The sequence below is a fragment of the Rattus rattus genome, chromosome 16 (assembly GCF_011064425.1).
Source record: "Rattus rattus isolate New Zealand chromosome 16, Rrattus_CSIRO_v1, whole genome shotgun sequence".
Lineage (NCBI taxonomy): Eukaryota > Metazoa > Chordata > Mammalia > Rodentia > Muridae > Rattus > Rattus rattus.
Window position 1 is genome coordinate 19,349,185 of NC_046169.1, and position 13,431 is coordinate 19,362,615.

General features: G+C 48.9%; 1 long non-coding RNA gene across 1 annotated transcript; it reads left to right on the forward strand.

Moving 5' to 3' along the window:
• On the forward strand, positions 1-4,819 carry LOC116885689. The gene is made up of 7 exons (XR_004386034.1): positions 1-138; positions 1,073-1,111; positions 1,266-1,316; positions 1,898-1,942; positions 2,292-2,321; positions 3,137-3,187; positions 3,819-4,819. It is a non-coding gene; the product is annotated as an uncharacterized LOC116885689 (long non-coding RNA).
• The last annotated feature ends 8,612 nt before the right edge of the window (positions 4,820-13,431 follow it).

Sequence of the window (13,431 nt, forward strand, 5' to 3'; positions counted from 1 at the left end):
GCCTTGGTGGAGCCGGAGGACTCGGGGCCGGTGGACTGGGAGCCGGAGGACTGGGGGCCGGTGGACTGGGGGCCGGAGGACTGGGAGCTGGTGGACTGGGGGCTGGTGGAGCGATCCCTGGTGCTGTAGGCCTTGGAGGTAAGGAGTGAGTGAGGTCTATGAGAAGGAGAAAGAGGCATACCAAAGCCAGATATGAAGGCAAGCACACTATCATCCCAGTACTCAGGAAGCTAAGGCAGGAGGATCATGAGTTGAAGGCTAACCTGGTGAGTGTAAGGTCAGCCTAGGACACATTAGACCATGTCTGAAAGCTTAAGCAAGCAGCAACCGGACTGTCCACTGACATAGAGGTAGCAAAAGCTATCTTCCCCTCTCTCCTTCAACCAATACAGCAGGTGAGGGCTCACTAGCATACTACAGTCAGACCCATTTCTCAGACAAGAAAACTCAAAGACTGGAGAGAAATTACTTCCCTAAAGTCTCTACCATCATGGTGGATGTGCGTTTCTCTTTCTCCTCTCTCTGCCATTGTGTCCTCCTACCTAAACCAGCCTGTATGCTGTGCTCCTCAAGACCAGACATATAATAGCAACTTAATGTCTGGGGAGATAGCTCATTGGTAGAGCCCCTGCCTAGAATCCCCCAGTGAGGGGCTGGGGGTGTGGCTCAGTAGTAGAGCCCCTGCCTAGAATCTCCCAGTGAGGGACTGAGGGCATGGCTCAATGGTAGAGCCCTTGCCTAGAATCCCCCAGTGAGGGGCTGGGGGCGTGGCTCAGTGGTAGAGCCCCTGCCTAGAATCCCCCAGGGAAGGGCTGGGGGCATGGCTCAGTGGTAGAGCCCCTGCCTAGAAGCATTACTGAATGGTAATGAGTAGTCTCTTTGCATAGTATGCATTAGATCCTGGAGTCCGTCTCTAGCAACACAGGAAGTAGGGCTGTTATAAATATGGATGTGTGAAGAAGGGATAATGGATGTGGGTGGACAAGTCAGGAGCAGATACTGATCAACCAAGCGGGCTGGAGTGGGGAAGAGAGGTGGCTTTCCTGAGCTCTCCTGTGTCTGCTTCCTCCAGGTGTGTCCCCTGCTGCAGCTGCTAAGGCTGCCAAATATGGTGAGTTTCCCCTCTGGCCTCCCCCTCTCCAAAAGGCTTGTGCCTCCATCACCATGACCCACATCTGCCCAGCTCAGGGTGCCCCTGAAGGTCTTGTCCAGAATGTGAGCAGCACTGCCGTGTCCATTCTGACACCCCTCTGTCCTCTCCCCAGGTGCTGCTGGCCTTGGAGGTGTCCTAGGAGCCAGGCCATTCCCAGGCGGAGGTACGGCCAACTCTGATGTTGCTCTCCGATGTGCCTGGCTCTAGGGGACAAACAATGGGGGTCTGGGAACTGAATTCACATGAGGTCTATAGATGGAAAAACCACTCCAGGACAGAAGACAACTATGGGAGGAATACCGCCCCCCAAGTTGAGGATAGTGCCAGCCAAGCTTAGAGCATAAACCACAGACATATGAGACTGAGACATGTTTAATTAAGAGAGGGACTTCAAGGCTTGGGGACATGGCTCAGTTAGTGAAGCATTTATCATGCAAGTATAAAGACCTGAGTTCAAACCCCCAACACATAGGTAAAATTGGCAAACTGGAGAGGAGACTCGAGGATCCCTGGGGTTTGCGGTCCCAGCTCATTTTGCCAAATTAGTAAACAAAAGATTTAGTGAGAGACCTCGCCTCAAAATAAAAGGTAGAGCATGTACGCTACCCACAAACACCCCGCAAAGAACGTGGCTTCAGTAGGCTACAGCAGTGGGAAGGTGCTGGTACCAGACGTCAAGACCAGGTGATAAGGCCACAGCATGGCCTGCCACCGGTCATCACCAACCCAAAGTCTCACTTGCAGGAGTGGCAGCAAGACCTGGGTTTGGACTTTCTCCTATCTACCCAGGTATGCCCAAGTGTCCTACTCTGGGGCCCTGTTCTGGGCTCTACCAGACCCCAAGATGAGCCCAGACATCAGTCTAACATCAGGACAGGGACACCCTTCATATCTCTCAGGGTCCCCGTGGGTTGAAGAGCTTCCCTATCATACTTCTCCTGAAGTCAACGGAGGCTCGGGAAACCACTAAGCACTATTCAAAGGTCACACAGTGAGCAGAGACAAAGCCAAGGATTCCTGCTATCCAAGTCTAGGACTTGACCCTATCCTATGTCACATGTCCTGTTCCAGTTGGGTAGGAACATGGTGGGCTCCCAGAGTGAGCCCAGTCATAACACCTCTTCTTCTAACCCCATAGGTGGTGGTGCTGGGGGCCTGGGAGTTGGTGGTGAGTCTTCCGTAAAAAGACTAAACTAACCTTGTTGGTAGAGGGAATCTTAGCGGGGAGGGGGGACGGTGCTGGGGGGGGGGAACGGGTGGATAGGGAGGCTGAAACAGACGGATCAAAGTTCAAGACTAGCCTGGGCTATGGAGAGCGTTCCAAACAACTCAGTCAATATAGTAAAACTCTGTCTCAAAGTCTTTTATAAACATTTTTTGGAAGGGCTGATGATGTTCCTCAGTAGCAAAGCAATTACTTAGAAACCAATCCCCCAGTGAGGGGCTGGGAGCACGAATCCGTGGTAGGTCATCTGTCTAGAGTCCTCCAATCAGTGGCTGGGAGCGTGGCTCAACAATAAATTTCTTGCTTAGAATCTTTCAGTGATAGGTTACGGGCATGGCTCAGTGGTAGAGCACATGCCTAAAATCCTCCAATGAGGAGCTGGGGGGGTGGCTCAGTGGTAGAGTACCTGCCTAGAATCCCCCAGGGAGGGGTTGGGGGCGTGGCTCAGTGGTAGAGCTCTTCTTGCCTAGATCCCCCACACACATCCCGTGAGGAGCTGGGAGGAACTGTGGACATTGTTTAGTGGTAGCGCTCTTGTCTAGAATGCAGTAGTTCCAGGTTCCATCCCAGTACTACAGAGCTTGGCTCTGGGGAGAAGGGTGTAGCAAGACCAGAGGTAGATGGGCTGATTGGCAGAGAGGTCCTGGGAGCGTAAAATACAGGACAGAGTTGGCGCAATGTGAGGATGCCAATAGAGGTAGGGGAACCCAGGATCTTCCCCACCTCATCCTCTGCCAACACTGCCGCCCCCCTTACAGGAAAACCCCCGAAGCCCTATGGAGGAGCCCTTGGAGCCCTGGGATATCAAGGTAAATACTCTGTCCCTAGGGAAGAAAGAGACAGAGTCAAAGTCAAGGTCTAGGTCCACCAGCCTGAGCTAGAGGCACCTCCAATAATATTCAGAGATAGGAGCAGATCTAGAACCCTCCATGCTCACTCTCGGTGGAGCCTGGACATTCTTACCCATATCCCTCACCTGCAAAGAGGAGTCTGAGACTTGAAGAGACAGGGAAAGAGTGGGAAGTACTTCCAGGACAGACCACCAGGTGGCGCTAACAGGCCGCATCGAGGAGAAACTGTATAAGGGCTAGAAAGCAGCCTGTGCTACCTACCTTCCTACTCCAGCCTACCCTAGGCTGTCTACCCACCAGGATTGCTAAACAGGTCTTCCCAGCATTCAGGCTGAGGCGGAAGGACTCCATACAATGTCAGCAACCCCAACCAGAGGGGGAGTGGGGGAGCAATGAGAATATAGCTCTAGGTTTCATCCCTAATCCTAGTATAAAACCAAGCAAGGTGTTGCATGTCTAGACTGAAGGAAAGAAAGAAGGACGGAAGGAAGGAAGGAAGGAAGGAAGGAAGGAAGGAAGGAAGGAAGGAAGGAAGGAAGGACAGAAGGACCAAGCTGACCATCACTGTTTGTGCCCCGTTCCAACCCAGGTGGGGGCTGCTTTGGGAAATCTTGTGGCCGGAAGAGAAAGTGATCTTCTGGGGACCCCTGACTCGCGACCTCATCAACGTTGGTGCTACTGCTTGGTGGAGAATGTAAACCTTCTATGACCACCCCCCCTACACCATCCCCCCGACCCCCACCTGGGAGGGGACAACAGGCCAGTGGCCTTGGAAAACCCACAGGACAAGGAAATCAGACAGCAGCAGCCACGTACCCCTAACTAGAAAACCCCCCCCACATCAGAGGCCAGGGCGGGTGTCCCATCTCTTCCCACCCAGGAGCTCCCCCACACAGTCTCCATCTCCAAGAGAAATTGGTGCTACATGTTGGTGCTTCTTCTTTGTGGGGGGAGGGAGGAGGGAAGGGTATCCCAGGAGGGACTCCCCCCTTCCCTGAAGCCCCTCTATTAAGATGGTGCACACCTTCGCTGGGCAGTCCCGCCTCCCCCTGCCCACCAGGAGCCATTCCTGGCTGCATCCCATTGGTACCCAAGTACCAGAAGCCTCGACATTAGATTTGGTAACACGATCCCTCTCTCTTTGGGTCCCCTCGTCCCTGACTCCCATTAACAATAGCTACTTCCCACACCTGGGATACCTTGAAGTCCGACGGCTTCTCACACTGGGAATAGCTCCCTTGTTCTTGTGGAATCCACCTGCCAACCACCCATCCACGGACTCATCCATCCTTCCATCCGTCATCCATCCATCCGTCCGTCCGTCCGTCCTGACTGCCTAGTGCCACTGTCTGGCTAGGCACACCCACTATCAACCTGGTTCACCTGTCATGGCAGCCTGTACCCACCCCCGCCACACACCCTGATGCTGGCCTAGGGTGCAAAGGGTTGTGCGGGCTGGTCCTTCCCACATGCAGTACTGTAATCCCCGTCCCTCCTGGAGCCACTCTATTACAGAGCATGTCTCACCAACCCCACCTCTTTGTGTTTCGCTGTGATAGATCAATAAAATATTTTATTTTTTGTCCTGGATATTTGGGGATGTTGTTCGATTGTTGGTGTGCTCTTTGGGTTTTATTTTTGTAGCTAACTGGAGAGAGAGAGAGAGAGAGAGAGAGAGAGAGAGAGAGAGAGAGAGAGAGAGAAATCTCTAATCTGGGGAGCTATATCCTCAGGAGAAAATTCATTTTTATTGCTTTAATATAACTCTGGATGAAGCAAACATTTTTTTAAAAAAAAGCAACAACAACGAAGACAAAAAGGAAAAGTAACTGCTCTAGCAAAGACTAATAAATACAAACCTTTTGAAGGATATTGTCCTGGGTTTCTCTGAGGTTGTGTGTGTGTGTTGGTGCATGTTCAAGTACACACGCATGTATGCAGGAGCTGCGTGTGCAGAAGTTAGAGAACATCTCTGAGTGTTACCTCTCGGACGCTGTCTATCTCTTCTTTGAGGTCTAGTCTAGTCTCCCCATAACCTTTCTGCCCCTCCCCACAGTGCTAAGATTATATGCACTCACCAGCAAGCCCTGGTGTTTTGCTTTGTACATGGGTTCTGGGACTCAAACTCAGAACATCATGCTTACACGCACAGCAAGCATTCTGTCAACTGAGCCATCTCCTCAGACACCTTTGTAGGGTTTTGTTTTTGCTTCTTTAGCCCGCTTTCAATTCCTCCCCTAGTGGCAAATTGGTTCTGATGTGAACAACATCCACTGCCTACAATATATTGATAAGGCCATTGCCCAACTCAGCTGTTGTCACCTGAGGATATAGCTAAGCAGTCGAGCCCCTGCCTAGAATCCCCCAGTGAGGAGCTGGGGGTGTGGCTCAGTGGTAGAGCCCCTGCCTAGAATCCCCCAGTGAGGGGCTGGGGGCGTGGCTCAGTGGTACAGCCCCTGCCTAGAATCCCCCAGTGAGGGGCTGGGGGCGTGGCTCAGTGGTAGAGCACCTGCCTAGAATCCCCCAGTGAGGGACTGGGGGCGTGGCTCAGTGGTAGAGCACCTGCCTAGAATCCCCCAGTGAGGGGCTGGGGGCGTGGCTCAGTGGTAGAACCCCTGCCTAGAAACCCCAGTGAGAGCTCTGACCTTGGTTTAGTGTTAAACTGTTTGCCTGCAGTTCTCTAGTAAGGAGACTAATAATGAGGTGAACACTCATTCTCAACTTGGGATTAGCTAACTTAAAGGCTCTCAAAAGGCCATTGAGATCATGGATTAATTATTTATAAGGAGGATGCTTATAAGGCAACCCAGCTTTCCCAAGAAAGTAGCAAAGGAGACCCACCCATCCATTTCTTCAATCAGAAGGGGAAAAAATTATTTACTGCTTTGACACCCTTTGTCCCTTGAATTGGCCAGCCAGTTCAAAGACCTAGGAGTACCTCCCTTGTTTCTCACTGCTTGGTTGGAGGTTTGTTTCACAGAACTGGGGATTAAACCTTGGACATCCCCCACTGAGCTAGCTACATCCACAGCCCAGTTCATGACTTTAAATACCACATAGGGGCCAGCAAGAAGGCTCATCAGTTTAAGGAATTTGCTGTCAGGCCTGACAACGTGAGTTCAAATCCCCAAAGCCACACAATGGAAGGAGAAAACTGACTCTCACAAGTTATTCTCTGTCCTCCACACACGTGTGTGTTACCCAACTCTTGCTACATAAATAAGTGTGGTAAGAAATCATGTATCCTAATGATTAATTGCCAAGCTGGTATATTTTGCAAGATCCCGGGGCTTGCATAACCAAGGTCCCCCTCTCTAACCCAGGCTGGTCTCAAGTTCACAGTCCTATTGTCTCAACTCCAGGGATTGATTATAAAGATGCGTGACCATTGCTGGTCTCAAGGGCAATTCTAACATCTCCATCTGAAGTCTCAGACATGACCCACTCTGTAGCTATTTTCTCTAATTTGAAACATTCCCTCCTAGGAGGAGAAGGGGGTGTTGGGAAAGTTCCTCCCCTTCCCCCAGGAGATTTAAATGTCAGCTCCCTCCTCACAAAATCCCAATCACGAACCAAAGTACAATTTCACCAAAAGTAACCATGGGGAACCAAGGGGTTTATGAGGCTTTCCTCACAGAGCTTGAGTGAGGGGTTCGCCACAGGAGCATGACTGAGTCCAAAGCAGCCATGCTGGTAACTCTTCATCCAAAAATGAAGAACGGCTTCTACATGGATGGAACCCTCTCAATTCATTTCCCCCAGCCTGTACACCCTAGCACTTCTAGAGTCCCCCAAAGCCTTGGGCAATTAGAGCAGAACTGCATCCAGGTAGCTGGGAGGAGTCACTGGAATATCAGGTGAGGATCCACTCCTGTGGTGATGGATGTCCGCAAGCAGGAATAGCTGATCTAATGGAGGTGATGGCTGTTTTTCTAGGAGAGCCATCTGTGATGGAGCCACCCGTAAGTTGTCTAGGAATTCCAGTCACGTAGCCTTCATGACTTGTCACCCGGGCAGGGTTTGACAAATCAATGGTACAGCTACCTGAGTCACCCAGGGTCCCAGAAGTGACCCCTGTTATTTCAATGGTTCAAGCCAGAACTGGGTGGGAATCGTTTAATTTGATCGATCATAAGCATCCCTGCCTCAGGAGTAAAAGGATATTTGGGCAGGTCTATCAGGAAGAAAGCACACAACACAATTAGCGCCCCAATAGGGATGGGCCCACAGGCCCAAAGATGTGTTGGCTGTACAGCCCTGCTATGGCTGGGTGATAAGATGGGCAACCGAGGTAGAGCTAGCAGTGAGTGAAGCATCCATGTATGGGAGACAACCACAGTATGGCTAGTTTTTCCTGTGTTGGGGTACACGTCCTTGCCGCAGTGTCTGATGCCTGCACCCTGAAATGGTAAGAAGACTGCAGTCAAGACTGAGTTGTCTGAAAGTGAGAGCCCCAGTGGGGACATCTTCCTCAACAGGACACGGGATGAGACGCTCCCTTGGTGGCTGCATCTGCCTTGTGGTGATGTATATCATCACATCAGTGAATTGCCACGTGATGTTTGGAGTTCGACAATAAACTGGTCCTGAAAGCGGGAACCCAACATCACACCCCCCCCAACCCTGTGAGAGAAAGGGGAGAGAACTAGAAAACAAAAACAAAAACAAAAACAAAAAATGAGTATAATCACTGTGTGCTCTCAGAGAGCTGAAAGGTGACCAAAAGAGGTCCCTAGTGTCCACCCCATGGTATAAAAGTGCCTTCAGTGGGAGAGAGAAGCTGGAAGTTCAGCTATGAGAAACTCTGCTTTCAGGAGAGGAAAGACCTCAACGGTTCCTGCAGGACACTGTGACTCATGATTTGATGACTTTTAGCTTTAGTTGTTGTTTGTTCTTTTCCTTGGAACCATTGCCCAAGAGGACACTCTTGCTCTGCCTAGAACTCTATTGGGAACTCTAGCTGGCTGCCCCCTGTGGCTTCTCTAGTTGATTCCTGCTGGATATTTTGAGTACTCAGTCCAATTGTCTTGCTATCTATCTATGCATCTGTCTGTCTGTCTATCTATCTATCTAACTATCTAACTATGTATCCATCTATGTATCTATGTATCTATGTATGTATGTATCTATCTATCTATTTACCCATGTATCCATGTATCCATCTATCCATGTATCTACCCATGTATCTATGCATCTATCCATGTACCATGTATCCATGTATCCATGTATCCATGTATCTATGTATCCATGTATCTATGTATGTATCTATCCATCTATCTACCCATGTATCTATGTATCTATCTATCATACCCATGTATCCATCTATGTACTATGTATCCATGTATCTATGTATCTATCTATGTATCTATGTATCTGTCTATGTATGTATTAATCTATGTATCTATGTATCTATCTACCTATATATCTATCTATCTATCTATCATCTATGTATGTATCTATCTATCTATCATCTATTCATCTCTCTATCTATCCTTTCTATCTACTTAATGAACATATTCAAAGCTGAAATAATGGCTGTCTGAGGTCGCTCTCCAGACCATAACCCAGATTAGTGCAGGCATTGCCCTCAGAAGATCTAGGGAGCCGGAGAGTGCATTGCAGTTTTGAGCAGTGGCACATATGGGATGGGACGGAAGGCATCCATAGTGTGGCCATTGCTGTGGGAGATGAGACACGAGACTGGGTCTCAGCTGTTCTTCCCGAAAGAAGGCACCCATATAAGGGAAGAATTACAACAGGAGGGAGGCAGGTGGGTGTCGTCCTCTGCATTAGCCTCAGGTTTGGCAAGAAATGTGAGATAAGGGGGAAGCGTGAGATGGAGGTGTCGCCTTGCTGTTTCTTACAGCTGAGGGGATTGAAAGGAAGGAGAATTAGTTCAGTCTGTGCTGAAGAGCTCTTATCAGAATCTAAAAACTTGGAACCTGTCAGAGGAGTCATTGCACAGTAAGAGAAAGCAAGTTAGAAGTGATAAAAGATACCCATCAGGTCTGACTTTAACACACGAGAAGGGAAAATCCTTGAGTCCGCTGGTAGATGATGGTGTCAACGATAGCCAATACAGGAAACTATGGTAAGACGTACTCCGCATTATAGTTTTAATTATCATCTTGGCACAGTGTAGAATCACCAGGAGAAGGAGCCTTAACGAAGAATTCATCTAGATCAGGTGGTCTACAGGCATATAGATTGTCTAGACTGAATTGATATGAAAAGACCTAGCCCACTGTGGGCAGCACCATTCTCTAGGCAGGGGGATCCTGGACTATAAAAATACAGAGAGCAAGCTGAGCACTAGCAAGCAGCTAGCCACTCATTTCTCTCCGCTCTTTAACTGTGGATGTGGTGTGACCAGCTGCTTCAAGTCACGGCTGCCTCGACTTCCCCACAATAAGGGACTATAACCTGTGAGCTAAAAATAAACCTTTTGTCCCCTAGGTTGCCTTTTGTCACAGAAATGAAATTAGGATACCCTGCATCTGAACATCTGAACTGCTTGAGTTGGGAAAGATTTCTAAAAATTAATTTAATTTAGGGGTGTATGTGTGAGAAGAAGGGGTCCAGAATTAATTATCCTTGGTTACTCTTCAACCTTACTCACTGAAGCAGGGTCTCTCGATCAAGCTCAGGGATTGCCAATGCCAGTTTTAAGAGCCAACCTGCTGGGGTTGGGGATTTAGCTCAGTGGTAGAGCGCTTGCCTAAGAAGCGCAGCCCTGGGTTAGGGTCCCCAGCTCCGGAAAAAAAAAAAAAAAAAAAAAAAAAAAAAAAAAAAAGCCAACCTGCTGTGGCATAATGGCTCAAAGGGTAAAAGCACTTACCACCAAGCCTGGTGACCTGGTGACCCACATTGTGGAAGGAGAGGATTGACTCCCACAAGTTGTCCTCTGACCTTCATACACATGCCCACTGTGGGCAACATCATGTCATGTGCCACACACACACACACACACACACACACACACACACACAAAATACATGCAATAAAATGTTTAAAGCAAAGGACAAGTACTCCCTGAGGGTTATGATCCCAGTGGGAAATGTCTCCATAGCTCATATGTTTGAACACGCGTGATGTTATTCAGAGGGCTGTAGAACCTTCTTAAGGGAGCATATTGCTGGCGGAATTGGGTCACTGGGGAGCTGGTTATATAGCCTGGCCCCACACCCTGTTTCCTGGTCCACCAAAGGATGAGAAGTTTCAGCCATACTTTCCCTCTGCGATCCTTTTGCTGACTCTCACACGGCACCCTCTCCTACTGTGATCCAAAGGAAACCCTTCTTCCTTAAGTTACCTCGTGTCAGGACTTTGGTCACTACAGCCACTAGTCATTTGTAAGTACACTAATAATTACTAGTTAGTACTAGTAACTAACGATGGGTTACTTCCCTACAAGTTATAGCCAATGAGTCCCCTAGAGGCCCCACAAACCATAAATACTACCGCTTCTGCTGTTGGTTGCTGGAGTCATTACATACTTTGGCTGCAAGGTCATAGAGAAGTCAGCCTGAAACGGGCTGGAATCTCCCTGCTGGCTGACTTTCCTAGTGCTAGACATGTTGTATGGGTTCCCAGGATGAACTGTTAGTGACAGACCCCCTTGGTTAGAGACCTCCTATGCTATACTGCGAAGAGGCCAGGCAAGGTATGACTACTGGTGTAGCAGTGGCATAACTGTTATGGGTACAACCAACCGCTTAATTTGAACGTAAAGCCCACTATGCGGGAAGCAGTTTATGCTTGATACTATCTATAAGCCGACTTAAAAACTGTTTGGTAAATAGATATATGATACTCCTATCAAATCACCTAAACATCTATGTTCCTATCCCTAGATTACTGCCACTGTCAACCCTTGGCCATAGAGGTAAGCTTCTGGTTTTTACCATGAGGTGTAGTTACCATGGAGACTCAAAACAGCAAACCTGCTAAGAATAACTTTGGTGTGGTAGCTCATTCATAAAAGGAAGAACATGATAAGACATCTTTATCACTCGCTTTAAGCCTCAGGAAACGCTGCAGAAGACAAAGCTCTTTCCGAAGGTAAGAGCTGGAGGGAGGGAGGGAGGGAGGGAAGGAGGGAGGGAGGGAGGGAGAAAGGTAGTGTTGTGCAGCTATTTCCTCTGAATTGAAATATTCCCTCCAAGAGCAAGAAGAAAAACTCATAAAACCCAGGAACTAATAAAACGTAGGAGGAGCCTTAGAAAGCTTAGGAATATCTAAGACTCGGGAGGTCCGTCCTGATGGGTATAGAAGCTGGAAACAACCGCTGGGAGAGAGAAGACCTTGGCGGAACTAAGGGAGAGTTGTGCATGGAGTCACTGGAATACAGCGTCCGTGCTTCACCACCCTTGTCTGCAAATGACGCATGAAGGAAGTTTGATTTAACATGACAGTGTAGCTGGTGTTCGTTCAAACTTCAGGAGTCTGGCCCAAGTAGTTTATTTTAGGCATGTATGAGTACGGCACGATTTGGTGGAAAACTTTCCTAGTGATAATTAACTGGATCTCGTGTGTACCATAAAGCACAAAATAGGCTAAATAAAGACCAGAGGTGACCGCATCAAAACTCCACAAAGTACATGAGACACCTTCCATAAATATAGGTTCCATAGATTGATCGAGGAAAAACAAGCTTGTGATCGGGTCTAGGGGAGGACCTTGGGGAAATTCTGCTAATTAAGGTCGAAGTCTACCATTGACCTATAGCCTGCTGAGGCTAAGGTTTGGAATGTGAGGACTCCCTTTGTTAGCAGAGTTTCCCTCCTCTGACCTTGTCTGGGGTATTCCAAGCCCCCACACTCGCCTCTGCCTGAGGAATGTCAAGTAGCCCTCAATTAGTTTATAAGATCAATTTCCTTTCTCTTGACCTATTTCCTGAGATTCCGGAAATGCTTCCCCATGCTGAGATATGCCAGGTACCCTAAGCCTCCAGATAATGACCTTTGCTCATCCCAGAAGTCCCTTCCTTCAGTCCCCCATAACTTTTTATTTTTTTAGATTTATTTATTTATTCATGTGAGTACACTGTTGCCATCTTCAGACACACCAGAAGAGGGCACCAGATCCCTGTTGCAGATGGTTGTGAGCCATCATGTGGTTGCTGGGATTTGAACTCAGGACCTCTGTTAGAGCAGTCAGTGCTCTTAACCACAGAGCCATCTCTCCAGCCTCCCCCTCGCCCCCCATAACTTTATAAGCCTTCAACCACACTAAGTAAAGTCGGTCTGATTCCTAACTAGCAGTCCCAGTATGGTCATTCACCTCACGTACTCACAGGGCTTCTGAACCCTCTGTTCACCATCTCTGCTCCCACTACCCTCCAGGACTGTATCGGCCAATGCTCCACAAGTGAGGGGAGAACCACAAGGATCCAGCATGGTCTCCACCACACAGAAAGTGCAAAGGTCACCAGGCTATCAACCAGCCTTGTGGCTGAGTAACAGATGATGCATCCCTTCCTTTGAATGAACAACCTGGTGCATTTAACATTCCTGGTTCTCCAGGGCTTGTCTGGGAGCACAAGGACCTCCGTGATTCCGGCACGCTTTCAGTGGTGCAGCTGCCAGAGTCACCCCTGCTTTTGCAAGCGACCTCCTTATCCATGCTTCTATAAGCCACCCGGATAGACACATTGCTTCACTAACTGGATCTGGGAGAGTTCATCTCTATGGGCTGTCACCAGTGCCCTCTCTCGGTTAAAAAGATATGTGCTCTCATCTCCAGAGGAAATTTTATATTACACCTAAGTAGCATGTTAACATGAATTTCCCTGTCCTGCCAAGCCGCTCCCCCTCCCCACCTTTCCCATTTGGGGTCCTGACAGCCCCTCTCCTTCAGAAGCTTCGACTTGCAACCCTGAGGCCGTCTCTGACTCAGTCCTTTCATTCTCCACAGCTAGATCACCAGGAAGTTCCGCAGCACGAGAATCAGGCTCTATCCAGGGTGCACAGTTTGCAACACCTACAGGGCTGTGCCCTGATCCACCAGCATCATCTTGCCTAAGCTGCCGGAATAACGCACTGCTTCTGCCCAGGCTCTTCCTCGACTTGCATTCCACCCACAGGCCAAAAGAATCCTTCCGAAATAGAAGCCAAGGGTAGTAGTGCATGTCTGTGATCCCAGAACTCAGAAGGATAAAACAGGAGGATCGCGAGGAGGGGCTGGAGAGATGTCTCCGTGCT